Here is a 27,479-nt window from a genome sequence, read left to right as displayed (position 1 = left end):
GCAAGGCGAGGACCTTAACCACTTGCGTCCCCGCGCCGGGCCCGACAAAGGAAATTAAAGACCAGAACAAAATGATCTGTGAAGACTTGCTCTTAAGTTTCTTACCAGCAGATAATATCCCTTACTCACAGTTAAGAAACCTCAAGCAAGCATCAAACCAATGAAACAAAATATTTAAATGCAAAACACACTAGATTGCAATGGTAATATAGAAAGTAAATTATCTTGTTAACCCATACATATGTGTGTGTGTATATATATATTGGTGATATTGGGTTAAAATAAATGTACCATTGAGTCATGTTATCTGTTTTCTTTTAACTTTTCATATGCATTCACTAGAACATTTGAAATCACTCTATGGTTCTGCTACTGGAAAGTCCTGCTTTAAAATTTGCCCAAGTGGTACCTTAACACACCATCCTTAAAAAAACAAGCGGAGTATTGTTTTTTGTTTTCTTCTGACACTAATTCAGACACAACCGACCAAAAATGACAATCTACTACATATGATTAACTTTATTCCTTCTGACAAAGTATCAAATCATTTTTCAAAGCAAAAAAGTTGGCTTTTTCCTGAAGATACATTCAGTGGCTGTCACTAGTGAGGAAACAGCTAGCATTTGGTTCCTAATACATTTCTAATAAAGTTCTAATTAATTTCCTCATCAATTTATAAATTATCATCACATTTAGTGGAATATTCCTCCAAAAAATATTTCCAGAATGGACCAAAGCATTGACATTGTTTAATAGCTATCATATTCCAGACAATTTTTGTATACAATAATTTAATTTTCCCAAGAAATCCTAGGAGACAAAAATAGTCTGAGAAGCCCTCTTGTTAAAAACCACCAAACTGAGGTGTGATGGTATTTTTTGCTTAAGTCATAGCTGGTAAATACGGAGGTCAAAATGATGACCAGATTTGCTTGCCTTTCATAATCTAGCATCATTCTAGCATACCAAACAATGAATAATCCTTTCTCCAAGCATTTAAATATAGTTTATGAACAAAAGTTAGTGACTTTACTAGATACTAATTTTGAAACTTTCCTCAAGATACAGGTGGTCTATTTTACACTGTCTCTCCCCTCTCCGTCCCCCTGCCTCCCAACCCCCATCAATGCCTCATATCTCATTGTTCTAATTTCATGACCCTGGGAACAACACCTTTGAATTAGACTCCAGAAAGACGAGACCTCACTGATCACCGTGAAAAGTTTTACTTTCCGTGGTGGCATCCTGTGTTCAGCTGAGTCAGCTCAATGTTGATCACAGTCTTAACTCACCCTGCCTTCCATCCATAATCCCAGGGCCCTGTGGATTGCAAGATTCTCTCCTTTACCTTTTAGGAAACTGGGAATAGACTGAATCACCGGCTTAAGGATGAAAACTGTAGAAAAGTCACAAATGGCACCCCACTAGTTGACTTTGGGGTTGAAGACTTCACAGCGTTAGCACAAATTCTTATTTTCAAAGTAGATGCAATTTAATCCTTCTGCATTTGGCTCTGGTTTCACATTGTAGTTCTTCATGGAAGTTTTAAAATGATATTTTTGCCCATGTTAGCACTTGTACTTGACTTCATGTATCCTTTCTTGCTAAATGGGTGTGAAGCAAAAATACTTTCAAACGAAGATAGGCCCTATACTGGAACTCATGTTAAGCCTGGACTTATGTACAGCTGTGTGCCATTAAGAATCAAAAGGCAAGTGAGAGAAAACTCCAGGATCACTGAAAAATTGGTCATAGTTTTGTGACCCTTATTTAATATAAGGAACCCTCTGAGTTCGCAATAAGCACTGATTGATTAAAGGAGAAAGTCAAGGGATGACTCCTCCCATTTCTATTTTATGTTGTGTTGTTATTTAGTATTACTGTGTAACCGCACACTTATCCTCTCATCATAAGTTTTCTGAAATTGAAAGTAGAAGCCAAGTCTCCCAGCTTTTTTTCTTAAAGATTTATTTTATTTTTATTGGAGACAGAGAGGAAGATCTTCCGTCCGATGATTCACTCCCCAAGTGAGCGCAAGGGCCTATGCTATGCCGATCTGAAGCCAGGAGCCTCTTCCGGGTCTCCCATGCGGGTGCAGGGTCCCAAAGCTTTGGGCCGTCCTCGACTGCTTTCCTGGGCCACAAGCAGGGAGCTGGAAGGGAAGCAGGGCCGGTGGGATAGAACCGGCGCCCATATGGGATCCCGGGCATGCAAGGCGAGGACCTTAACCATTGCACCACCGCGCCGGGCCCTCCCAGCTTTTAAAAGCAGAGTTTGGAATCAGTTGGTCCTGAGTTCAGCTGTGTTGCTGTGTTACCAAAGTGCTGAATGAGTCAGACTTGTTTGTTGCCCTCTGTACACCTTCATTTCTTCATTTGCAAAAAGAGTGTAGTATGTCAATTAGGCTTTTTTGGAATAAGCAACTGAAATCCAACCATGAGCAGCCATTTGTTTAGATAGGTCTACTTATTTGAAAGAATTACGAAGGGAGCAGGAGAGACTGAGAAGGGAGAGAGAGAGAGAGAGAGAGAGAGAGAGAGGAGGCAAAGAAAGAGAGCGAGCCTTTAATTCATTGATTCATTTACCAAATTATAGCTGCAATGTCTGACACTAGGATGGGTGAGAGCCAGGAGTAAAGCTTCTTCTGAATCTCCCTCATGGGTAGTAGGGACTCAGACACTTTGGCAATCTTTTTCTGCTTTCCCAGAAACATTAGTAGGGAGCTGGATCAGAAGTGGAGCCATCAGGCCTTGAACCGGCATTCACATGGGATGCTGTCACTTCAGTCAGATGTTTAGCCTGCTTTGCCACAGTACCAGCCCCATAATAATTATTCTTAGGAGAACTTATTATAAGTATATGGGATAGCTGAAATAATCAAATGAAAGGTTGAAGTGAGGCTCCTAGTATATATGACACCCTTTGCTATAGGGAACTTAGAGGTGTTAGGTGCCACAGCTAGAATTAAAGAGCTGATCATATTGTATTTTACACCTCCCTAGTCAAGATGCACAAACTCCTCAGAAAGAAGCTGCACAGGTAAATGTATGTCCTCCTTGGTCAAGCGAGGACAGGGGAAGGCACGGTGCCCTGATTGACAGCACTATCAAATTGTGGTCAGTGCTGGAGGACAACTTTTCAAATGAAGCATTGGGTTGGTGAAACAGAAAAGAGACACAGAAAATGGACAAGCAGAAGCAGCAGAAGTGTTTTAGAGATTGTGTATTTACAGCATTATTTTGCTGAAATGATGTCAAATATGCTGGGGCACACATTGGCAAAACAGAGTAGCTATCAATAAAGATAGAAAAGCTATATATATTTAAATTTATGTATATATCTATCTATAAAATATTATCAGAATAGCCCCTTTGTTTCCATTTAAAAGTTTACTAAGAGGGCATTTTAAAAATTTGGCATCCAAGCAGGGAGAGAGATATACAGAAAGTAAGCTGAGTAGTAGTGACGTCTCAAATAGTTAGCATGCACTTATTCAGTACAAAAGTCTGGCTTTGCTGTTTCAAATATAAGCCAACAATAAATCTCACACCATCTATTTTAGTTATGGTAAATCATAGTCGTATGTGGTCATGATTGTGGCTAATTGTGGGATAAAGGATGTAATTTTAGAGTATGAATGAAATATACTCTTGTTGACATTTTATGCATGACAGTCTGGGAACAATGTGGGGAGAGCTAACAGCAATGTGATATGAATCCTCCAACAGAGAGAAAAATAAGGAACATGCAAGGATTCTCACTCCTAATGATGTTTTTAAAAGCCCGGGCTCTCCATATTTAGAAGAGTCCAGCTGCTTCAAATTAGGGAGGCTATAGACTCTTCTGACATGAGTTCATTGATGATGGGGTGTGTGTGTGAGAACAACTCATACAGTTATGTGTGAACAGAACATCTAGAACACTTCTCTGGATTATTAGTTTACAGAGAAATGTGCTGTGGTAAATGGCTATTTCACATTAAGATTGCCAGTCAACATAGAGATTTGTAACTTTTTAAAAGAGACAATTTATTTAACACTTGGTCTGAAATTTCCTATGGACTACATGACAACACCAAGAACTTAAATTTTTTTTTTTTTAATTTAAAACTTCTGCTTTCACTTCATAACAGGCAATGTCTTTCATTAAAACTAAACAACCAGCCCTGTCAAAGCAAAGCCTTTAGCAATTAAAGTTAAACTCAAAATTATTCCCTTTCTTGGAAATCTTGAGCAAAAGGCGAAATATTTATGCAGCATGAAGAGAAGCCAGAGTATGCCCTTTGCTTCTGTAACATGTCTCAAGTCAGAGAAACTTGTAGCACACGGATGGTGGCCATTTGGTGTCAAGATATGCTGGTAGTGCCTGCCAAAACTTTCAAGGGAATTCTCTAAATAAATACGAGTCAAAGGAAATGAAATTTGTGCCATTTTATAATTATAGTATGTGCAATATAGTGTAGTAGGTATTCAAATAAATCTGAGTAATCACTTTCCCTTTTGAAATGATTTACGTAACACATCTGAGACACTAATGGTGGATGATACAGAGCAGGCTTGACTAGCCGGGATTTATCTGCTTGCTGGAAATCAATCACATTTCCTCCCTCCTTCCCTTCCTTCGTTGCTTTTTCACTTCCTTTCTTCCTTCCCACTTCTCTCATTTCCGTGCTCCTTCCTCTCTTTCTGTCCATCAGTTTTGTTAAATGTTTTGAGATAATTGTAGGTCTACATGCATTTGTAGAAATATGGAGAGATTTTATGTATGCTTTTGCCAGTTTCTTCCAGTGATGACATCTTGCAAAGATATCACAACCAAGATATCAGTCTTGATACGGTCAACAGACAGTATTTCCTGTTATTTATTTGTGATCTAAAGGCGTGACTTGTTTGTAATTTACACACAGATTTAAGAGCAATATGATACTTCCTGCTCCCCCCACTTGCACCCTCTCTTCGCTTTCCATTTTTATTTTTGTTTTACATTTTAAATGACACACTTTCATTTTATTTTGCAGTGACAAGCTTAATCCTCCTTTAAATAAATAATTCAAGAAGAGAGAGTAGAAAAAAAATCACTCTTAGTCAAGGGTGGAGACAGGGCTATAAATTTTCAAAATCCCAACTTTACCCGTATACATTAATTTTTTTTGGCACTCTGCATACTTGACTTTGGGAGACTGGCTTATATCATGCAGCATAATGGTGTCAAACTGCCAATTCTGACTTGTGCTTCTGTAGGTACGGAAGCAGATGGCCCCTTAATATACTGCTTTCATCTGCTTTTGGCAAATTCCTAGAAGCAGAATGGCTGGCTCACATGATAGACCTGTTTTCAGATTCTTGAAGAATCTCCATATTGTTTTCTATAATGGTTGTACTAATTTACATTCCCACCACCAGTGTATTAAAGTATTATTTTTTCCCACATCTTCACCAATATTTATCATTTTGTGATTTGTGGAGGATAGCAGTTTTAACTGGTGTGAAATTAAGCATCATTGTGGATTTTCTTTTCCCATGACAACTAGTGATTCTGGGCATTTTTAAATGTTTTTTTGGGGTTTCTTTTTGTTGTTGTTGTTATCTTTTGACATTTAGCCCATTACTTAACTGGATTGTTTTGTTGATGAGTTTCTTGAGCTCCTTATATATAGTGAAAGTTAATGTCTCTGAAACATATAGGTTGAAGATATTTATTCTATTCTCTGAGTTGCCTTTTTACTTTGTTGATGTTTTTGATACAATGCATAAGCAGTTTTAGGTTGATTAAATCCCACTTGTCTGTTTTCTTCCTCTTACGACCCTTGCTTCTGTGGGTCTTATTCAAAACAACTTTGCTAACAACAATGTCTTGAATGTTTCCCCTATGTTTTCCTCTAGTATTTTGCTGGTTTAAAATTTCAGATTTAGATCTAAGATCCAATGTGTGTTTATTTTTCTATAAGGTGTAGGGCAGGGATCGTGGGTTTCTTATTTCTGTTTGTAGAGATCCAATTCTCCCAATAGCATTGGTCAAAAAGATTGCCCTTTCTGATGGAATGGTTTTGCCTCATTTGCCAATGATTAGTTGGTTGGATGCCATGCATTAAATTCTCTAACCTGTTTCATTGTTTGCTATGTTTAATCTTCTGGTAGTTGCAGCATGCTTTAACTATAACTACCCTGTAACATATGTTAAAATCTGCAATTTAGATTCATTAAAATTGGCTTAGCTAATCAGAGTCCCTTATGTTTCCATAAGAATTTTTGGGTCATCTTTCCAGGTCTGAGAAGAGTATATGCAGGATTTTAACAGTGATTGTAAACGTTTCCTTGAGTAGTCTGAATATTTTGATAATATCATTCTGTCAATTCATGAGCATGGAATATTTGTTGAGATCTTTTGCATCCTTGGTTGAATTCAACTCAAGATATTTAATTTTTTTGTAGCTATTGTGGATGAACGTGTTCTTAGACATTCCTTCTCTATCATTCATTGTTTGTTTATATAAATGCTATTGAGTTTGTGTGCTGATTTTGCATTCAGCACATTTGCCAAAGTCAGTTAAGAGTTCTGATAATTCTTGTTGAAGTCTTTTGGTTCTTTTACAGATAGGATTATATCAGCTGAAAACAGGAATAATTTGCCTGTTTTCCTGTTTATATCCCTTTTGATTGCTTTTGCTTGCATAATACCTCTGGATACACTTCCTGAACTATACTGGATTATAATGGTCAGAATTGGCATCCTTCTTAGGTGCTGGATCTTTGAGTCATCAGTGGAGGATGGCCAAAAGCCTTGAGACCCTGTAACCATGTCAGAGACCCAGAAGAAGCTCTTGGCTCCTGGCTTTGGATTGGCTCAGCATTGGCCATTGTGGTCTTTTGTGGGAAAGAACCATCACCAGATAGAAAATCTTTGTCTCTCCTTCTGTCAGTAAATCTGTCTTTCCAAAAAAGATAAATAAAATCTTTAAAAGATTTTCAGAAGTGAAATTTTATGCTGCACACACAGGAACATTGAAAGCAGTAGGTTAAGAATGATGAATGATAAAATAAAGCTAAAACAAGGATGGTTTGGTGAAGAAGTAAATTCATTTTCTCTGAAATGATTAATGAAAATATCCCTGAGCTGCTTCAAAAAGTTAGGCTGTGTAACACATCTTGAAGAGTAGATTGGATCACAAAAACTCAAATACAGAAGAGACAGCAAAGGGCAGTGAAGGAAGATCTTAGAAAAGGCTCCTCATGAAGAGAGAAGGAAGCTCCTTGTTTCAGGGACTATAGAAAGGTCAGTCTGACCTTATGGTCCAGAAGGGAAGGATTTAAAGATAAAGAGGATAGTATATGGAAGCATATTTTCCATGATAGTGGAGAAACCTACTTGTGCTTGGGCCGCATACTCACAAGAATTTCCAAAGAAATCTATACCCCCACCGCCGCCAAAAAAAAAAAAAAAAGATGCAGGCTTTAAATAGGATATGAAAAGACTTCTGTTTTTGTTTGATTTTGAATTATTACACTAAAGAATGGGTGAGATGTAATGTTCCTTAAGACTATTCTTTATTTTCTTAATTATCCTTAGAAATATTTACTTGTATAATCTGTTGAAGGGAAGTAAGAATAATTTTATTGAAAATTTGTTTTTTTCCTCCAATTTTGACCTGTTCTTTCTCTTCCTAGGGCACAATTTAGTTGTAATTAATTTCTAATTCTATCTGTTTTCCCTATATACGCTGGCATAGCAGAGTCAATAATTTAAATACTATTTGCAGGATTTCTTTACATACATAACAGGTGTTTGGACTTATAATGGGATAAAATCCCAATAAATATATTGCAAGTTGAAAATGCACTTAGTGCCTCTCCTATTGAAACTACATTAACCATACAAAGATAACCTCATTAGCCTACAGCTGGAAAAATCAACTGAGGCAAAGTCTCTCTTAAAACAAAGTGCCTACTATCTCATATAATTTGTTTTACACCTGTGTCCACTTGAAATCAATGCACTGTAGAATGCCAGTTATTTAACCTTATGATCCCAAAAATTCACTGGGCATAGGTATTACAGAGGATGGCCAGCTCAAGGAAACATCCAAAGCCCTCAAATGTGAGGTGTCATATGGTTTCTACGGAATGCTTATATATTCACACCTTTGTGAAGTCCAAAAACTGTAGATTGGGGATCATCTAGATGTGTCATGTAGGAAAAATTAGGACAAAATTCTTCATACCTTCTTGTTTTCTCAATTGGACAGCATGTTCAAAAGTTGACTTCTTTGTCTATATTGAAACTTTTTTTTTTCTGTAACTTGTCATCTTTGAGTTGGCAAATGATAATTGCTTCCTTTATAATGTACTAAGTATAAAATAGGCCACTTGTGTGCATTTAAAAACTTAGCAGAGCTTTAATCTAAAACTTGTATTGTTAGATAATAAACTTTGTGATCAATTTTACTAATAAAATCCTGGCATTTTCCATGTATACACCTGGTATCGCTTTAATGATAGTAGGATTACTGAAAGCAGTGACAATACCAACTTTATTTATCTGCCTTTACAGATAGCATTGCTTTATCAGTTCATTGTTAAACCAATTATGTGCCATTGTTTAAAAATAATTCAGTATAAATGACCTTATTAATCACAATAAATGATCTAGAATAGAAATGTTGTTTTACTAAAGAAATGAACAAAGTTGTAACAGATTTATTACTTTCTATCCTCTTGAAAGAGAAATAAATTACAAGATTGAATAAAAGGCAAATCATGTGCATTCCCCTGCTTTTATTTTGTATTTAAATGAATGTTACAGATATTACAAACATCTAGATACACAAAATATAACAGCTAATGTGTAATCTGCTGAAATATTTACAGTTTTATTTAATTCTGAAAGATTTGAGCCTAGAAGTTTACATTTGGTTTTTGAAAACATGTATATACATGTGCAAGTATGTACATATGTATATATGAGTGTTTAGGAGTATGTACTGATATCCATAGGTATCAATATCATGAAAATGGACCTAATTATGCTCAATGGAAATGAATCTCAGTGTCTCAAAATATTTTGATTATCAAGTAACGTTAATAGTAAAAACAAATATAATGAAACAAGAGACATAACTGTCTACAAAGCATTTGTCTTTGTAAATTATTTTTATTTCAGAACTTTTATCCTATGCTATGTGGAGCAAATGTTTTGTAATTTATATTGGTGGATCAGTAACCATAATACATAAGCCAGGTTGGAATCCTATGTATAGTTCTGTGAATGAATTAATAAGACTTAAGGCAGTAAAATATTTGAAATGACTAGCTTTATGAATTGTCCTCTTATGAATCTACTCAACGCTTTCTAAGAGCCTTTTGTGGTTAAATGTCAAGGCTGAATAAACAAACACCTGGATATTGTGATATATGAGAAAGGACACTGACTGCTTCCATGCTTGTGTGCTACAAGTGTAACTTGGCAGTGAGGTTAGCAATTGCACTGTATCTGCCTGTGGGTTACATACACACTTAGCAGAGCAAGTCCTGAACACATGCAAGCCCTCACGGTTTTGGCCATGGTCAGCTTTACTGTCCAACTGTGATGTGGGACTCCTTCTAGGATAAATCACAAGTACATAATTTACCATGAAGTAGCCTGTTTATGGTACACAAGAGAATACCTGCTGGTGCTTTTTTTTCCCCACACAAGTTATTAAATCTCAACAGCGGCTAAAATTCAAGAAACAGTGTGACCATGCATGAGATGACAGGGTGCTTGCCACATTCTTTCTGCCCTTGAAAAACAATATCAAGAAGTCTGATGTGAACTCAATAAATAGAAGGATTGTGAGTTTTGCATCAGATGAAGTGAACTTCAAATCTTGGTTCTTTATTTAACCATTGCTAACCTTCATTTCAGGCTTGTTTACAGCACAATCATTTTGAGTGTTAAATGAGATCATGAAGCAAATATTCTAGCGCAATGCCCAGCATCTGCTATATGGTAACTTTACCTTCTCTCTCCAAATTACCTTTTATATCAATTTCCTGTCATGCAGGATAAATTAACAAAAAAATTTAGAGGTTTACACATTGTAAAGTAAATTAAAAAAAAAAACCTTGAAATACTTTTACTGCAGGATAAGGATACAGTGGCTTTTCACGTATTGGTACCTGCAGGAAATAGGCAGCTACTGTTCTTAGAATTCTGTATAGTCTATGATTTGAATCCTTACATAAATATGTACCCATCTGCTAGATGTTATTACAAACAGTTTGCAGATGTTTTTTCATAAGAATACTTTGGAAAGGCCTGGCATGGTAACATAGTGGCTAAAGTCCTCGCCTTTCACATGCTGGGGTCCCATATGTGTGCTGGTTCTAATCCCAGGAGCCCCACTTCCCACCCAGTATTCTGCTTGTAGCCTGAGAAAGCAGTCGAGGATGGCTTAAAATCTTGGGAACCTGTATTCACATGAAAGAACCGGAGGAGGCTCCCTGCTCCTGGCTTCGGATCAGTGCAGTTCTCCCCATTGCTGCCACTTGGGAAGTGAATCAGTGGACGGAAGATCTTCTCTGTCTCTCCTCCACTCTGTATATTTGACTTTCCAATGAAAGATAAAATAAATTTTAAAGAAAGAAGATTTTGGAAAAAACAAGCAATTTACTTCATAACAAGAATTTAAACTCTGCAAGAATAAGATAGAACTTATCTTCCTTTATCTAACAGGAAGTTAATATATATATATATATTACTGTATACATGATATATACATAACCACTAATTTTTAGAATTTTATGGTGAAATCTGGAAAGGTGATATTCCACATAGTTCATGCTTCTAGAATTAAGAAGCAGGTGTAGTAAAGAACTACTTCACTGAAAAATGATGAGCAAGAGTTTTGCTTTCTGATTTTTCAGAACCTTGATGATTAACTGTTGTATGAATTGGGTTGTTCATTTGTATAAAGATGTGATTGGAGAAGAAATGAGAGAAACTGAGGGGAAAACAGCATGAGAAAATAAGACAAGAGAGAGTTAAAAAAAAAAAAGAGAGAAAGGAGGCAATTGTCTAAAATCCAAGCATGAGAAATTATTAGTGAATTATTCTGGAAGAGTTTAAATTGAATTTCACTGGTCTGCACTGAAAGGGGTATGGTAGAAAAAATAAATTGTAGCATTGCCAGCCTGCAGCCTTTTCTTATCTGCACTTATTAATTAGCACCAGAAATTAATGGATACCCCATTCATGATGAACATAGAGGACCAAAGAAAGTAGTGTCAGGTTGTTACATCTGGATTATTTTCAAGGGTGGAAAATAAAATAATGAGGATGTCAGTTGGGCCACCCACTGCAAAATGCGGGTGACCAAATGAACCAACAGAACCTCTAATGAGTATTTACTCCAAAGGGCTCTGCATGTAAACTACTTCCAGACTGATGTGGTGCCAAGCTCCAAGGATTGAGCCTCTCAATGGCTTTTGTTAATCAGCAGCCAAAGCATCTAGGAACAAAGAAGGGGTCTCCTTATTAAACATATCAAGAATATTACTTTCAGACAAGAGGAATGTGAAGGAGGGATCAAAGGACACTATAAAAAAGATGGAAGACAGTAGAAATAAGTAATAACAGCATCATTCATATTTTGGATGTGGGGTGATTTGACTCAGTTAAGGCATTATTTTTCAGAAGAGTTTAAAGCATTGCTCAGCATTCATGTGGTCTGGCCTACATTATAGGTAGTTGTGTACATGTCTTTGGTTTTGATCATCATGAGGGCAGGGGTTTCTTGGCTCTTTCCCACCAGTGTGCCATTAGAGTTCTTTGCTCTCACAGCAATAAACACAATACAGAAACAAGCTGCTTATGAATAAGTTTTGGAATATACTAAACGGAATACAGAAGGTGTGAGAAAGAACACGAACATAGCTGTCTTTTCAGAGAGATAAGCCAGCAATACAATCACATGGTCAGAGGGAACAACACAATATTGTTTAGAATGATAGTGTCTGGGTTTATACTGACTCATGAGTCCTGTATATTTTAGACAAATCAAATCCCCACAGCAATGCAAATGACAGAGTACATGAATAAAATCACATTCTTTATATATTTATATAGAGAAAATACAAAATGAGAAAACATTTGCACACTGTGACAAAAGTCAATGTTAGAATACATTCTCAGATGGCCACCCAAACAAATGTTTATTTCAGTGAAGTAAAGCAAGGCAAACAAAACCAAATCTAATTTGACATTAAAAATTAAAATGTAGCAATCACAGTAACTTTATTTCTTTATTCTTTTTTCAAATAGCTGGGTTGACATTTCAGAAACCTCACCTTTCTGGTCTCTCTTAAAGTCAGCAACTGCATTTAAAAGCCAATTTTCCTAAGAGATAGTAAATTGTGATTTGCACCCATTGCTTTTCTCTTAATTAGGTAAAGGTAATTACATGTATTTTACATATTGTCATGCAATTTGGAACTACACTATGTAAACTGGAGGTTTTTCCTCCCAATGATCAGCAATGACATATCCTAAAGTTCTGTAGGTTTAATAGGTTCAGTAACAGATAAAGCATTGCATAAACTAGTCCGGAGCAACAGCTATGAGACTGAACTTTGAACAATAACAAGGAGTATTTGTCAGACCAATAATATGCGAAATTACGCAACAGCAACAGGAACTGCCAATAGAGATAGTCTTGATGGATACAGCACAGGTGAAGAAAGTGTTCACATAATTCCTTCCTCCCTTCCTCCCTTCTTTCCACCCTTCACATCCCTTTCTCATTTTCTCTTTTTCTTTCTCTTTCTTTCTTTCTTTCTTTCTTTCTTTCTTTCTTTCTTTCTTTCTTTCTTTCTTTCTTTCTTTCTTTCTTTCTTTCTTTCACTCTTTCTTTCTTTCTTTCTTTCACTCTTTCTTTCTTTCTTTCTTTCTCTCTCTCTCCTCCCCTTCTCTTTCTCTCTTTTTTTCTGTCTTGCTTTCTTCCTCTTTCTCTCTTTCTTTCTTTCTTTCCTACCAGTCAATCCAGATTCTTTCTTTTTTGTGGATCTTTTCAGTTTAGACAAATAGGGGGGCAAGAGGAGGGTGATGCTCAGGATAGAACATGATGAAGGCAGCATGGTAGACTCTGTGGAAAGCTGGAGGAAGAGCTTTTTTCTTTTTAGACAAGGGTCTTTTCAGTTTAGAAAACATAATGCTTTGACCAAGTTCCTTTGTTAGAAAATATTAAAAAATAAAAATAGTGATAAAAATAAAAACATAGAAAACAGTGCATAATTTCTCATAATGGAGGGAATCATGCAAAAATTTTCCAATACTGGAGATCTCAAACAGAGGGAGGATAAAATGACATTATATTGGAAAACAACTCTTGTCTTCTATAATACTTCTCTCCTATTTAAATGCACTTGCTTGATTTTCTGAGTGTTTCTTGTCATCAAGCTGAATTTCTGAGTGTGAGGCTGGGAAACACGGGGAATGAAGGATCTGGAAAAGGAGCATTAGTGTTATGAAGAGAGTTGGTTTTAAGAGGAGTAGGAAAACAGTTATGGATCTGGACAAGTGGAAGCAGCCGTGATACACACTGACTTTGTGAGAAGAGAGAAAGGCTAAGGGGTTTCAAACTAAACCAAAAGGTTTGAGCAGAAGCTGAGTAAGTGAGGTCAGGTTCAGGGCTGAGCTCAGATCATGAAGCTGCATGTGTTTGTCTCTGTAGTAGGGGGTGGACTCAACGTGCTTTTTTTTAAAGAAATGAAATAAACATAAATTAGCTAGATTCCAAGAATCTAGCACTCACCTTAATTCCAGAAATAAAATGAGATTTATTTTGGTCAAATTTCTTCTTTAGCACTTTTATTTGAGTAAAGGAGTATCTCTAAGTTAAAAGGCGAAAGTTATACGATCTGAAGAGAAACCAGAGTATGAGTATCTCTAAGTTGACCAGTTATGTCTCTGTGAAATCCAAATTGGCAACAAGGGAAACGGAGTAAGAATATGGCTCTGTATCTTCAGGGAGTATCTTTTTATCTTCTGTTGAATGGAGGAGTCAGTATTATTAACTCCCTTTCCCTTAAATTGAAGGATCCACAACCAGAGCCAGAACCTCAATTTTAATAAGCTGCATTTGTGACAGCAGCTTAGGATGCCTGCCAACAAACTCAAGGCTGAACTACCCTTCATCATACAGAAGATGAAGAACCAATAACTGCATTATTCACCCTCTTTATGCATACAGAAAAGTTTGCTTTCTGCTGGGCACACTATTTCATAGCAGCATGAAATCTAGAAATAATATTTACAATAATTTTAGAAATATGCAAAGTCTGGTTTATGATTTTGAATTTTACTTTAAATCTTTCAGTGGGATGAGTTGGATAAGAGAGATGATATTAGCATATCTACATGCACACACACACACGTATGCTAATATGTTGGAGAGAAGACCAGTGTGTGAACTGGAGTACCATCTTAAGAAAACTGCTTGGAGTTTACTATTGCCATCTGTAAACATGATAACAGCCAATAGAGGTTACTGGGAATCTATAGATAAAGTGTGAAGAGCCACACTAGTAGATTTGGCTTTACTTGATTAAGATATCTGGAAATCTTGAAGCTCTTCTGGCTTTCATTCTGTGAGATTTCCACCTGTCTTTCTTCTTTTGCCTTTGCTTTCTTTTTGTCCCTTAACTACTTCTCAAACCTTCGATACTGGATTATGGCGTTACCCTCCACACAGTCCAGATTGGGATAGACCAATCAGACCAGCATGGTACAGCTGGTTGGTCTCATCTCAATTACTTCTCACATTGCTCCCCTCCCTCTGATAACTTGTTCTCTTTGTCACCATGCTGTCTCCAGCCACAGGGATTTTACACAGGTCATTTTTACTTTCTGGCACTTTTCTTCTGCTTGGCTTTTGCCACAGCCAGTGAACTCAAAGGCATCCCTCAAAACTCAGCTCAGATTTCACCTCTTTGGAAAACCTTGCTCTGACCCTTAATCTAGATCCAGTTCTTTTGTTAAGAACTTGCAAAACATAGAGCCGCCTCTATTCAGAGTCCATTTCTAAGCTTGTTTTATGTTTGTCATTAGTTGCCATCCAATCCCAAACGATGGCAAGTGTTGTATGGGTAAGAGTTGTGTCTGCCTTTTTTCCTGAGGTTAGCCAGGGCCAGACACAAGCCCTCTGATGAATGCTCAGGATTGAGTAGTTGAAGGAATGAGTGAATAATTAAATGAATGAATGGAATCTCTGAGGAGCTTCATTCACTTCACTTCATTCTCACTCATTCTTTTCCCCATTAGTCATTGTAGAGCTTTGAAAATGTGTTCTTGAAAATTATAAAACTAAGAATTTTAAAGTGAACCCTGGAAATACACAAATGGGCTGTAACAATGAAGATAATTTTTTGAAGACAGTTCCTCATCATGACCTTTATGAGTGCCTGAACAGCCTGGTAGTTCTGAGGCAGCCTCTAGAGAATGACTTCCAGACCCTTCATTAAGATGCATATTGTTTAAAGAAAGAAAGAACCAGAGGCTTACAATATGCTCTTTCAAAAATGACTTTATGAACAATGGTCAAGACATTCAGCCTACTTCCTAAACAGATGAGATTTAAATAAAAAACACAAGTACATTCCTAGGAAACTTAGAATGGCTGAAAATTTAGAAGGGATGGAGAGTGGGTTACTATTCAAGAAACTGACTGTGTTGGTACCCATTGTGTCTGAAATTTAGGGAATTTGCCATATAATTTTGGGCCTGTAGTGCTCACTCTTACATAAATCTTACTGTGTGAAAGATACATAAAATGATCAATGAATTGCATGCTTTCCGTTAAAGCCAGAGATTGTTTCCTAAGGAAGAAACATTTCTCATTATTTTTAAGTAAAGGTACGTAATATCAGAAAAGCCAAACTTTTACTAGAACCAGTATATGAGTTTATGGTTGGCAAATATTGCATTACAGAATTTCAGCAGCTTATGAGTGTAATTGATCAATGACTTGTTACAAACCTACATAAGTTCATATGAAAACACATAGTTAATTGAAATCTGTTTTTGTTTTTTTTCTAAATTGTTTATTTCTATTTTAAAATTGAAAGATTTTTGCTTTGTTGAAAGAATCACAGAGAGGTAACAGTAGAAAAGGAGGAGAGAAAGAGACAGAAGAGGAGAGAGATCGTATGGGCACCCACTGGTACACTCCCCAAATTAACACAATGGCCAGGACTGAGCCGAAAGTAAGCGTGGATTCAGAAGCTTCATCTGAATTTCTCATGTAGGAGACATAGGCCCAAGTACTTGGACCATTTTCTGCTACTTTCTCAGGTGCGTTAACAGGGAGTGGATCTGAAGAGCAGCAGCTGAGACCAGCAACTGATGCTAGTATGGGATGCAGATAACATCACAGCTGGTGGTTTAATCCACTCACCCCAACATTGCCACCCCACCCCCAAATTATTTTTAGGTCTGGCAGTACTATGCATAACATTCTATTTTTATTGGACTTCAAATAGAGTAAAAAGCATCCTCACACAGTTTTTTTTGGAAGAAAAATTTTAAAAAGTCAGAAAATAATAATAAGTGAATAGTTTACATGTACTTGGTCATGTTTTTCCTGAGATGTTCAGTTCTTACTGAAGCTTAACTGGGAGGACCTGTTGTAGCTCTTGGCTGTAACATTCTTGGGAAGTGTCTTCCTGTCAAACTTTTAGAAGTACTCTAGTAGGCTTACAAAAGGTTACTCTGCCATGGTTCAAATACAATGGCTGATATTAACAATCCAAGAAACATAATGTATTAACTATCTATTAAAAAAACAAAGCAAACGCGTATTTTTCGAGATCAGACGAGATTGGGCACGTTCAGGCTGGTATGGCTGTAGACAAAAGCATATTTTAATTTTGTGTTTCAATCTATTTGTTAGGTGATTTTTAGATGTCAACAAACAAAATTTATAAACCATGATTAAAACATGAAGAATGTGGGAGTATTAGGAAAAGGTGAATAATGCCAAGATAAATTGATTTTTTACCTTTACTATTTTTAAAATCAAGCGAAACTGATTGCTAATGAATGCTGTATCAAAGAGTGTTTCCACAGAAATTGAATCAATAGTGTGTGATTTGTGCATATGTTGTACAGGTGCTCTCTTCTCTCTCTCCTTTCTCTCCTCTCTTCTTCCCTTTCTCCCTCTCCCCTCCACACACACACACAAACACACAAACACACACACAAACACATGCACACATATATTATGTATGTACTTGCATTGCATAAGTTGACTGGTGATGGCAAGGCTGTAAATATAGATATGATATGACAATCTTCATTTAAATAATTCATTTGTTTAGGGCTATCATGTAAGAATTGTATATTTTTACGGAGTACAATAAAATACTTCAATGTGGGTATGCAGTGTGTTCCAGTGACATCGAATCTTGAAGGAGAAATTTTGTATTCTTTGGGAAATGTCATTCTTTGTAATTGAGAAGTTTCAACTGAGTGGAAGAGGCCCACCCACATTATGAAGGTCAATTGCTTCACTCAAAGTCACCTGATTATAGATGTTAACTGCATGTAGTCTTCATAGCAATACTGAAATTAGAGTCTGACCAAATAACCAGGTTCTCTATCCTACCAAAATTAACACATGAAACAAACCATCAACAATCACCTCTGTGATCACCAACTTCCAACTTTATTAGTCCAGTTGCGTTTTCTTTAGCAGTTCAATTCCTAGCCATAATTTAAAATTCAAAGTACAGAAGCTTAGAAAAGTCTTGTCTTTTTACTAAATGTTTATTCTTCTTTAGGTGGCCTCACCTTTATCAGTCCCATTGAACTGTGCACTTCATCAGACGGTCAAGAGCACAAAACGCCTTTGCACCCTAGTGAACTTGTGAGACACCTTTCTCCTAACTATGCTCATACAAAGCTAAACTTACACACAATTTCCCTGGAATATGACTAACTAAATCCATATTCAGTGATAACGAAATATGACAGTAAATTTTAAAAACTGACACTTTTGAGGCATATACAAGTGGAAACATGCTTTGAGATCCAGAAACAACTATTTTGATTTGGAGCTATTTGTGATTTGCATTTTGACAATGTAAATTGATACTACCATTATCACTGCGATTGAATTTTTGAATTCATAATAATGGGATATTTTAGAGGTGAATAAAAAGAAAGAATCATGCTTTTCTAATCAAATGCAAAAACCTTGTTAGAAGCCAATCCATTGTTTGATGAGGAAAAACAATGGCAGACCAGCTGAGACTTGGAAATCATTTGTGGATTTATCTTCTCAAACTTTATCCTGATGACAAGTATAATAATGATAGTAGCTAATAATAAGTGCTTATTGAGTGTTAGATATTGTTCTAAGTGCTTAACATGTCACTACACATTATTTTCACAAAAATTTTGTGTGATAAGATTTTACAACCGCAGAGAGAGGTGGGGAGACTTACTTGAAATCACACAGCCTGAAAGTAGTGATGGCAAATTCCAAAACCGTAGGAATTTTTGACTGGAACACTGACTGCTCACTCCTTTGTACTTAGGTGAACACTTCAGCAAGCGATGGCAGGGCAGGACTGTGCAGTGGCTTTCTTTCTTATTGAGGAGCAACTATGGAGCATATATTGAATGTCTACATATTTGCAAAATGTGATTAATATTTCCTATTTAGCATACAAATAATTGTTAGCTAAGCTGTTAATGTTAGAAACACAAAAAAACCCACAAGTATGTGCCTACCAGATGTGTGTGTGCGTGTGTGTGTGTGTGTGTGTGTGCGCCTGTATGTATACAGGCTGTTGTTGGTGGCTACAAATTTTAGTCTTTGAAATTTCTTACAAGGTTAAAATATTTATTATTATGTAGTTGTTTCCTAGAATTCTAGAAACATTCTCTAGTGAAAATGTCAAGATTTCACAAGTTTTAATAAAATTAATAATTTTTCTAAATTAATATGATGTTAAGATATTAATAATAAAGATTATTCAACTCCATCTTTTATCAAAATCAAAACAGTTTGTTTTCTTTTGGAACAATAGTATTTTCATCAGAGCTTGATTTTTCAGACAAAGGGTAGATGAGATTACAAGAATAATCTTGTGTATAAGAAGTATCTACAAAATCAAATATGAACATAAACATTCGGGTGCGGCGTGGTGGTGTAGTGGTTAAGGTCTTTGTCTTGCACGCCCGGGATCCCATATGGGCGCCGGTTCTAATCCCGGCAGCCCACCTCCCATCCAGCTTGTGGCCTGGGAAAGCAGTCAAGGACAGCCCAAGGCTTTGGGAACCTGCACCCGTGCAGAAGACCCGGAAGAGGCTCCTGGCTTCAGATTGGCACAGCACCAGCCGTTGCGGCCACTTAGGGAGTGAATCATTGGACGGAAGATCTTCCTCTCTGTCTCTCCTCTCTATATATCCGCCTTTCCAATAAAAATAAAACAAATCTTAAAATATGCATATATATAAACATTCTACTTTTTTCCAAATATTATTATTCCAATATGTGATTTTTTAGATGAGGGTAACCTTCTTCATGTATTAACTGGTAAAAAGAGAAGATTTCATGTAAGAAGAAGGACATAGAATGCTTGGATATCCCTACATTTGTATAGTTATAACCAATAGTATTGATCCTACCATTAAACTTTTCCATTAAACGGAGTAAAAATACCAAGTAGGAAAGAGAAAAATAAGAGCAGCATAAACCAACTTATTTCATTGTGCTTTGTAGTTCAATTATTCTCTATTGTTAGGACTTAGAAAAAGAATTTATTTAATTATAAACATTTTTTCTAATTGTAAATTATAATTAACACAAAGCAAAACTTACACATTTTGTAACAATATGAATGTAACATGAATCAGCTTGAAATATTAAGCACTTTTTTTAGAGCTAGTTGACAGTATTGTTTATGTATTTATTTTGGAATGAGATAAATAAACTCAGGTATCTTTACTGGCATGTTAACTGCTAGGCCAAACACCTGCCCCTGATTATTCATTTACTGAGCTATAAATCACTTTTTATAAAACAGATTTACAATTTATATCTGAATATCCAAGTTTCATGCTTTTTGTCTGAGTTTTCACTGTTCAATTTGGTGTTATTCCAGTTAGTAAATTATTTAATCAGTTAATGACATGTTGAGCAAACTCAGAAGTCACTTTTCAAAAGTTCTTTTAACTTCATTATGTTTAAAAACAATTGATATATGTATATATATATATACCACAAGAGAACACAGAAAGAAAATATATTTGGTGAATGAATTTATGAATGAATGAATAAGTAAAAGATGAGTAAATTTTCTCAATAATAATTTAAAAATAATGCTCACATAAGCTTCTTTTAGCAAGTTATTCATATTTTTGATGTTTTACTTTATTTAATATCAATCATATTCATTATCTTAAAATTTAGAAAGTTGAAACTCCCTTTAAAACTTAAGTATTCTGTTCCACAAATGAAGAACTTATGGGAATTAGGATTTGAGGTGCCACTTAATCTTTGTGCCCTCTCGGGAGACATTTGAAAATGCAGATATAAAGAATCAAATGGCCTTCCCAGATAAATGAAACTATTTAAATAAAAGGGAAAGGGGTAATTTCCTTGTGTTGAGTACATCAAGCCAACTATTTCTTATTGGCATAAAAGACCAATTTTCTGGAGTCCCTGAGAAGGAAGCATGAGATCAATCAAGAATACAAGCTTATGAGGCAATCAGGCACTCATAAAAACAGCTTAATAAAGTGGATTTTTGTGATGTGAAGATGTGGGATATTTTATTTCTAATCCACAAGGAAAACCCTTTTATATGCTTGGAATATTTTCCCATACAGGCAAATAAAATCTTTTATTAGACATCTTGTGATTTCATAAAGTTCAACACAATAATTGGCATATATTTTTGGTTTTCCAAAATATTGTCTGCTTGATATGATTAGCTATTAAGAAAAGAGCTTTAAACATGTCTGCATTTAATGTTGTTTTGAAATCTCTTAAATTCTTAATAATAACCTTAATAATACAATGGTAACATTTTGTTTTATTTAAGGGATAAAGAGACCACTAAAAAAGAGAGAGAAAGAAAAGCTGAATCTGTTAGGAATGAGGGAAATTGGTTGAACTGGATGCAAAAATTATAAGCAGCTGTGTTCAACTGCGTAATTTTTGGCCTCCTTGCTTAATTAAGATTTTACCAACTATATCCTTTACAATTGTTATGAGTTATACAGCCACAAACTAAGATTTACTTCACAGCATTTGCTCTTTACACAGTGAAACAGGATTATTCTTATTTAGTTTATATGAGGGGGATTTTGGAAGGCATAACAAAGTTGAGGACTATGAAAATATCAACCTTTTCATGAATAAAAGCATTGAATGCATAAGTAATCATAAGTAATGTGCAATCCAAGTATATTACCATAGATCAGGTTTATATTTTGATTAATGCCATTATAAAAGAGTGTGAGTTACTTTTTCTCCATAGTTTAAGTTAGCAATGGTATTGTTTGTTAATAATTTTTTTTTCAATAAAGATAGTAAAATAGGTCAAGTCATCAAAATATAATTTATACAACATCAGAAAAAACATGAAAATATGGGTCAGAGAGATGATTAAAAAGCACACTTAGCTTTCAGCTTTTGCTCATGTATAGCATTAAAAAGAGAAAACAAATGCATTACCTTTCAAGTAAATTGTTAATATATTTAATACTAATATCTAGCACACTATGGCTTGTTCATTATTACTAAATTCATAAAAAGATAAATTTCCTTTGAAAAAGCATGTGACATATTGTCACTCAACAATTTCTTCAGACTCTTTCCAATTGGAGAAAGAGGTGTTGTGAATTATGAACTTGAGTGCACAATGGGGAAACTTTTCCATACTCTCCATAAACATTTCCATTCCAGCTCCTACAGACATGTCTTTCTGTTCATATTGATGGGGGCTTCTTCCTGCAAAGAACTGCCTAAGAACTGCTGTTCTCTGTTGCATAAACATGTGCATTTTTTAGGTCTGATTTAGCCCAATATTTAAAATAATGACATAATACATTGAAGAATGTACTGGTTCTTCTTGACTTAAATGTAACTAAAGCAATTACCTGTGTTTTCATCTCTTATTTTCCTATACTCAAACATATTTTGAAGGCACACATTTGGTGTAGTACTTAGGACACTGTTTAGAATGCCCACATTCCATACCAAGCTCCAATTCTCTTTCTGCTTCTGGTTCCGTGGTAACGCACACCCAGGACTGTAGCAGGTGGTTGTACAAGTATTTCTGCCAATGCCACATGATCTAAATGGAATATATAATTAAGCAATGATAATACTATGGATCAGATAATGAAAAATGAAAACGTTTGAAATTCACTTACATAGTTCTAGGACTTTTAGATAATGTCTTCTAAACATCTAACCCAGAGGTTAAATCTGCGAGGGAAAACAACATTGCAGTCTATTTCTATTTCAGAGTTCCTTGTAAGTCTATGACAATAATAACACTTTAGCAGCATTTCCATTGCCCTTTAAGAAGCATATTAACTCACTTGCTCAGTCTATGTTGTAGTAAGTGGAAGAGTCGTTATTACGCTCATTGTGTATTTGTGGGAAACTGAGGTTTCCTCTTTGCATTTGGAGACTATTTTATTCAGACTTTATCCCAGATCTGGATCTCCTTATCACCTTACAAGGCAGGAGCTTTGTAACATATAAGAGCAAGACACCCAGAGCTTGAGATAATTCACCAGTGTCATGAGATAGAGAAGCAGAAATCTGAAGGCTGAAATAGTTGATTGTGTTTCCAGAAGGTGATAGGGGTGTGTTAAATGCACATTGGCTCCATGATTCTGTGATTCTGGAGTGTACAAAGGAGGCTGAAGTATTTCCTTTTCCGAGGGGAACACCCTGAATCTCACAGTTTCCATAGACCCAGAAATATCCCATTTCTCATTAGCCTCCAAAAGTCTCGGGGAAAGCGAGAAAGTGTGAGACATTTCAAAACTTTACATGTTCATCAGCAGAGGTAAGTCATTGATAACCTTGAGAATCATCATAAATGTAATTGATTCTCCAGACTGTAATAAATCCTTGTCTGCCTCTCCCTCCCCCTTGTTTTATTAAATACTTGCAACCTTGCTATTGTACATAAAGCACGACCACTGGAAAATATGAATAAAATTCACAGTAGAAGGATGTTCTACCCATTTCTTTACTTTGTGCTGTGGATGTGTTTGTGTCTATTTCCATAGAGAAAGGTGAAGTCCAATCCCCCTCTTGGAGTAATGAACACAGTGCTGGCGATGGCCAGCACACAGTGCTGGTTGCCGTGGAAACAGCTTCCCAAATCCTACCCTAACATCTGGTGTTCTTAAGCTTAACAGCTGGTTGTCTACAGAAGAATTTGAACAAGGAGTTGAAACACAAATGGGAATACCACAAAAATAAAAGTGGTTACCTAGGAGGAATACCAAGTCATAACTAAGCTAAAGCAGGAAATTAGATGAAACTTGCAAAAAGACAGGAGAAGTGTATCGAGAACTTGCAAAATAAATAAAAAAGAATGTAGTTCCATAAAAATTAAAAATAAAAATTTTGTTTACATTTTTCATTATTTTTATGAGCAATTTTATTAACATATGTCCTGAAGATGAGGATTAAAATTTGGAGAATTTGGACTAACAAAAATTAGCTTTAAAAAAAAACTAAAAAAAGTTAGTAGAATGGTCAACCACAATTGCCAGTTCAAACTCTTGATCATTTATGGCAAACTATTTTTGTTGACCAATAGCATTCAGTTCCCTCTTACTGTTTAAATATTGAATATATGAGGCTAGCTATATATATTTATTTGTGAACATGTATACATGCAAGTATGTGCATATGTATGTATGTGTGTATGTATGTATTGGAAAGTCAGCATTAGCACAGAAAGAGGAAGAAAGAGAGAGATAAAATCCTTACTCTGCCTCCACAGCTGACTGCAATGGCTACAGCTGAGCCAGGCTAAAGCCAGGATCTGTGTCTCCCACATGGGTGGCAAGGGCATAAGCACTTGGACCATCTTCCACTGCTTGTTTTTAGGCTATTAGCAGGGAACTGTACTAAAATTAAAGTAACCAGGTGTTGAACTGGTGCCCATATGGGATACATGTGGCATCATGGTGATGGCTTAACTTGTTATGCCACAACACTGGTTCATTATTTTGAATGGATTTACTGGACACATACTGACATTAAAATACTACTCATTTAAAATCATACTCCTGCTTCAAATGACATATTTTGGCATCAATATTATTAAGCATTTTGAAAGAGACAAGATCTGCTTATTTATGCAAAGTTGTATACAGCCATAGCAAAAGAATATAACCTTCATCTCTTGAGTTGACATGTTCATTATATTGTCAACTCCTGGGGATAAAAATGTCATGCAATGACTGCTATCTTACTAGATGATATAAGAATAGTTAGAATGGGTACAGATTCTTTTCTGTAAGGGAAATTGATCAAAGCAAAGAGTAGACTCTCTTATAAGCTCAGATTTAATCACAAAGTTAAATGAAACTCCCAGTGCAGTAAGAGTACATATTTGTCATGAGTAGATCTTCTAGGAACAACCAGGAAAATAATAGAAATTTAAAAGAATTAGATTCTTGCTTTATATGAGGAAGAGAACCTAACAATTCATTTTCAAAATGGAACAGACAGCCCCTCAAAATCACAATTTCCTCATGGAAGCCACAGCTGGAAAACCACAGGGCAAAGATGCCATGTAGAAGATGCATGTTGAATTAATGACTGCTAACTTAACATTCAAATCTAAGACCCTTTGGTTTGTTGTTGTTTAAACACATCAAACACACAGTTATTTGTTTGTTGTTGTTTAAACACATCAAACACACAATTATTTCCAAATATATGTTTTTGTTAAGTGACATGCAGAAACAATTAGCAAATTGAATATTATTTTCCATTTAATGTAATTTTTTCCCAAATGGTAAAAATAACTATTTATTTCATAAGTAGCATTTTGTCATTGATAAAAATTTCAAAAATAAAATTTTTGTGAATGATTAAATTCTAGATTTCCTAAGTGTTTGTAATCTCCCTCCATAATTTGCTTTAAAATAAAATATTAGATTTTAACACTTTTAAATATATCATTAAAAGCAACCTAGCAACAGGCATTTGATCTAGCAGTTAAGACATGAGTTAAGATGCCTGCAACCCATAGATGAGTACTGATGTTCTGGTCCAGACCATATTTTCCAATCCCAGTTTTCTGTTATCACAGGTTGTGGGACACAGCAGATGCTGGCTCAGGTGGTTGGATTCCTGTCATGTGCATAGGAGACCTGAACTGAATTCCCATTTCTTGATTTTGGCCTAACTGTGTCATCAGTGGGTGTTTGTGAAGCAAGCCAGCATCATGGGAGATCCCTCTTATTCCTATACTTTTCTCTGTCCACTACACTTCTTTGTCTCCAAATGAAAAACAAAGGGTGATCTGAACACTGCTTTCACTCCCTCCTTTCCCCAAAGTATCCTCTACTTCCCTTAATCATAAGGATTTTAGGTCTCCTCTGAAACCTTTCAAACCCTCCCAGATTTTCAGCTTTTTGGATGATGTTTAAGAATAATAGGAAAGTCATGAGAAATAGATGATTTTGACTGAATATTAATGAATGTATACATAAACATGTGGCATTCAGAATGCCAGAATAGATCCAGATGATACTAGGCAGTGAATGGGAAATGTCTGGTATGTAAAGCCACAAGTACTGTTTGGAACATCTGTACAAGATATAAGAATTCATAGATGGGGAGAGAACTCGACTGAGTGATTAGGGTTAGGGTTAGAGAAAGGGAGGAAGACAGGCAGACAGGCAGGCAGGCAGGAAGGAAGGAAGGAATGAAGGATGGCTACAAGGCTTTTGGTGTGAACTACCATGCAGATTTTCCCTTTACTGTCAAGAGGGATGTTTAAATATTGCATAGATAAAATATTTGGAATATCTCTAAGGATCATCCTTAACTGCAGGGAGTTTCATAAAGTACACACCTAGTAGAGCCATTTTGGAGTAATTTCATTTTCCAATTTGAAAGTGAATTGTGAAGGGCATGCAATGCAACATCTGCTTTTCAATGTACAGGAGTACTAAATGTTCCATGTAGCAATTAAGGTGTCATTGGATGTGAATTTATTCTCTATTGGAGCTTCTGGAGTGGAGTCTAGCTCTGCCTTCATGCTAGCTTCCTGCTTAAGTGTACCCTCAGAGTTATTCAGTGATGGACCCTTGCTTTCCAACATAGAGACCTAAAATGAATTAAAGAATTAAGGAATGAATTAAGGAATACTGTCTCTGAGCTGGCATAGCTACTGTGGCTATTGTGGGCATTTGGAAAGTGAATGGTTGGGTGAGATAATTCTCTCTCTGTTTCTGTTTTTGTCTCTGTCTCTTCTGTCTTTCTATATTTAAAATTATAAATATACATACTATCTAGCTGCCTTCACATAGGAGTCCATGTTCATAACACACTTAACATCTAATGTGGGAAACCAGAAACCCACAATTGTTAAATGAATGTACAATGACTACATGCTAATTGATGGCAATTGGGTGTTGAATGCAAAATTCCATCTCCTTGTCCACAGCAAATTTAACCACAAAATGTTCTGTCTTGTTTGAATCCAAAAACCATTGATACAAACGTTCTGTGTATTTTCAAGGAGCTGAGTCTATATACTTAAGAGCTACAGAGTTTTTTGCTTCCTTTTTACATTTATTTGCTGCATAGTAGAAAAGAAACAGATTTACAGCAGTGACAGAGCTATATATTTTTTACCCATTACTTAAAAAGTCCTAATTGCCACAGATCCACAGATCAGAGATCTAGAAATGTGTGAGTAATTCATATCCCTGAAACCAAGGGTGCCGCAGGTCTGCGTAACATACCCCCTTTGCTGATAAATAGCTTCCTGGTGTTGGTTGAGTTCCAGTGTCATTGCATAAATAAGGGCCTCAGACATCAAAGGATGAAAGAAGATTAAAGCATCCCAGCCAACCAGACATTGTCAGCTCTACCATGGACTCTCCTGAATGTTCCACCTTGCCCAACCCCTAGCTAAGTGACCAAGAGGGCATAACAGCTCTGGTGGGCAGATGTTGGAATGCATATTGGCTGTTTTACATGTTGTCTGTCATCAGTATACAAGTGCACATATGGTGCAGGGGCAAAGAAAATTATTGGGGTTAAGTCTAAAACATTGTCATCAACTTACACAGATTCAAGAGTTGAGGTGCAGCCTGAGGCAATGTAATCAGTGTGTTAACGAAGGCCTCTTAGTGCAATTGGAATAGGACATTGGCATGAAATGTGAAAGGATTGGCTGAAGCTTCAATCTATGTAGAAAGCTCTATACATAATGTAAATC

The 27,479-nt window shown here is 36.0% G+C and overlaps 1 protein-coding gene and 1 non-coding gene across 2 annotated transcripts in view; one reads left to right on the top strand and one right to left on the bottom strand.

Annotated features, from left to right (window-relative positions):
• DKK2 (dickkopf WNT signaling pathway inhibitor 2) overlaps positions 1-27,479 on the top strand; it is a 94,674-nt gene that overhangs the window by 42,574 nt on the left and 24,621 nt on the right. The window lies entirely within an intron of this gene.
• LOC121147661 lies at positions 4,162-4,277 on the bottom strand. Its single transcript, XR_005882461.1, has one exon. It is a non-coding gene; the product is annotated as a U5 spliceosomal RNA (small nuclear RNA).

Source organism: Ochotona curzoniae, unplaced genomic scaffold, assembly GCF_017591425.1.
Source record: "Ochotona curzoniae isolate NIBS_2020 unplaced genomic scaffold, NIBS_Ocur_1.0 scaffold_4506, whole genome shotgun sequence".
Lineage (NCBI taxonomy): Eukaryota > Metazoa > Chordata > Mammalia > Lagomorpha > Ochotonidae > Ochotona > Ochotona curzoniae.
This window is presented reverse-complemented; position numbering and strand designations above follow the sequence as displayed.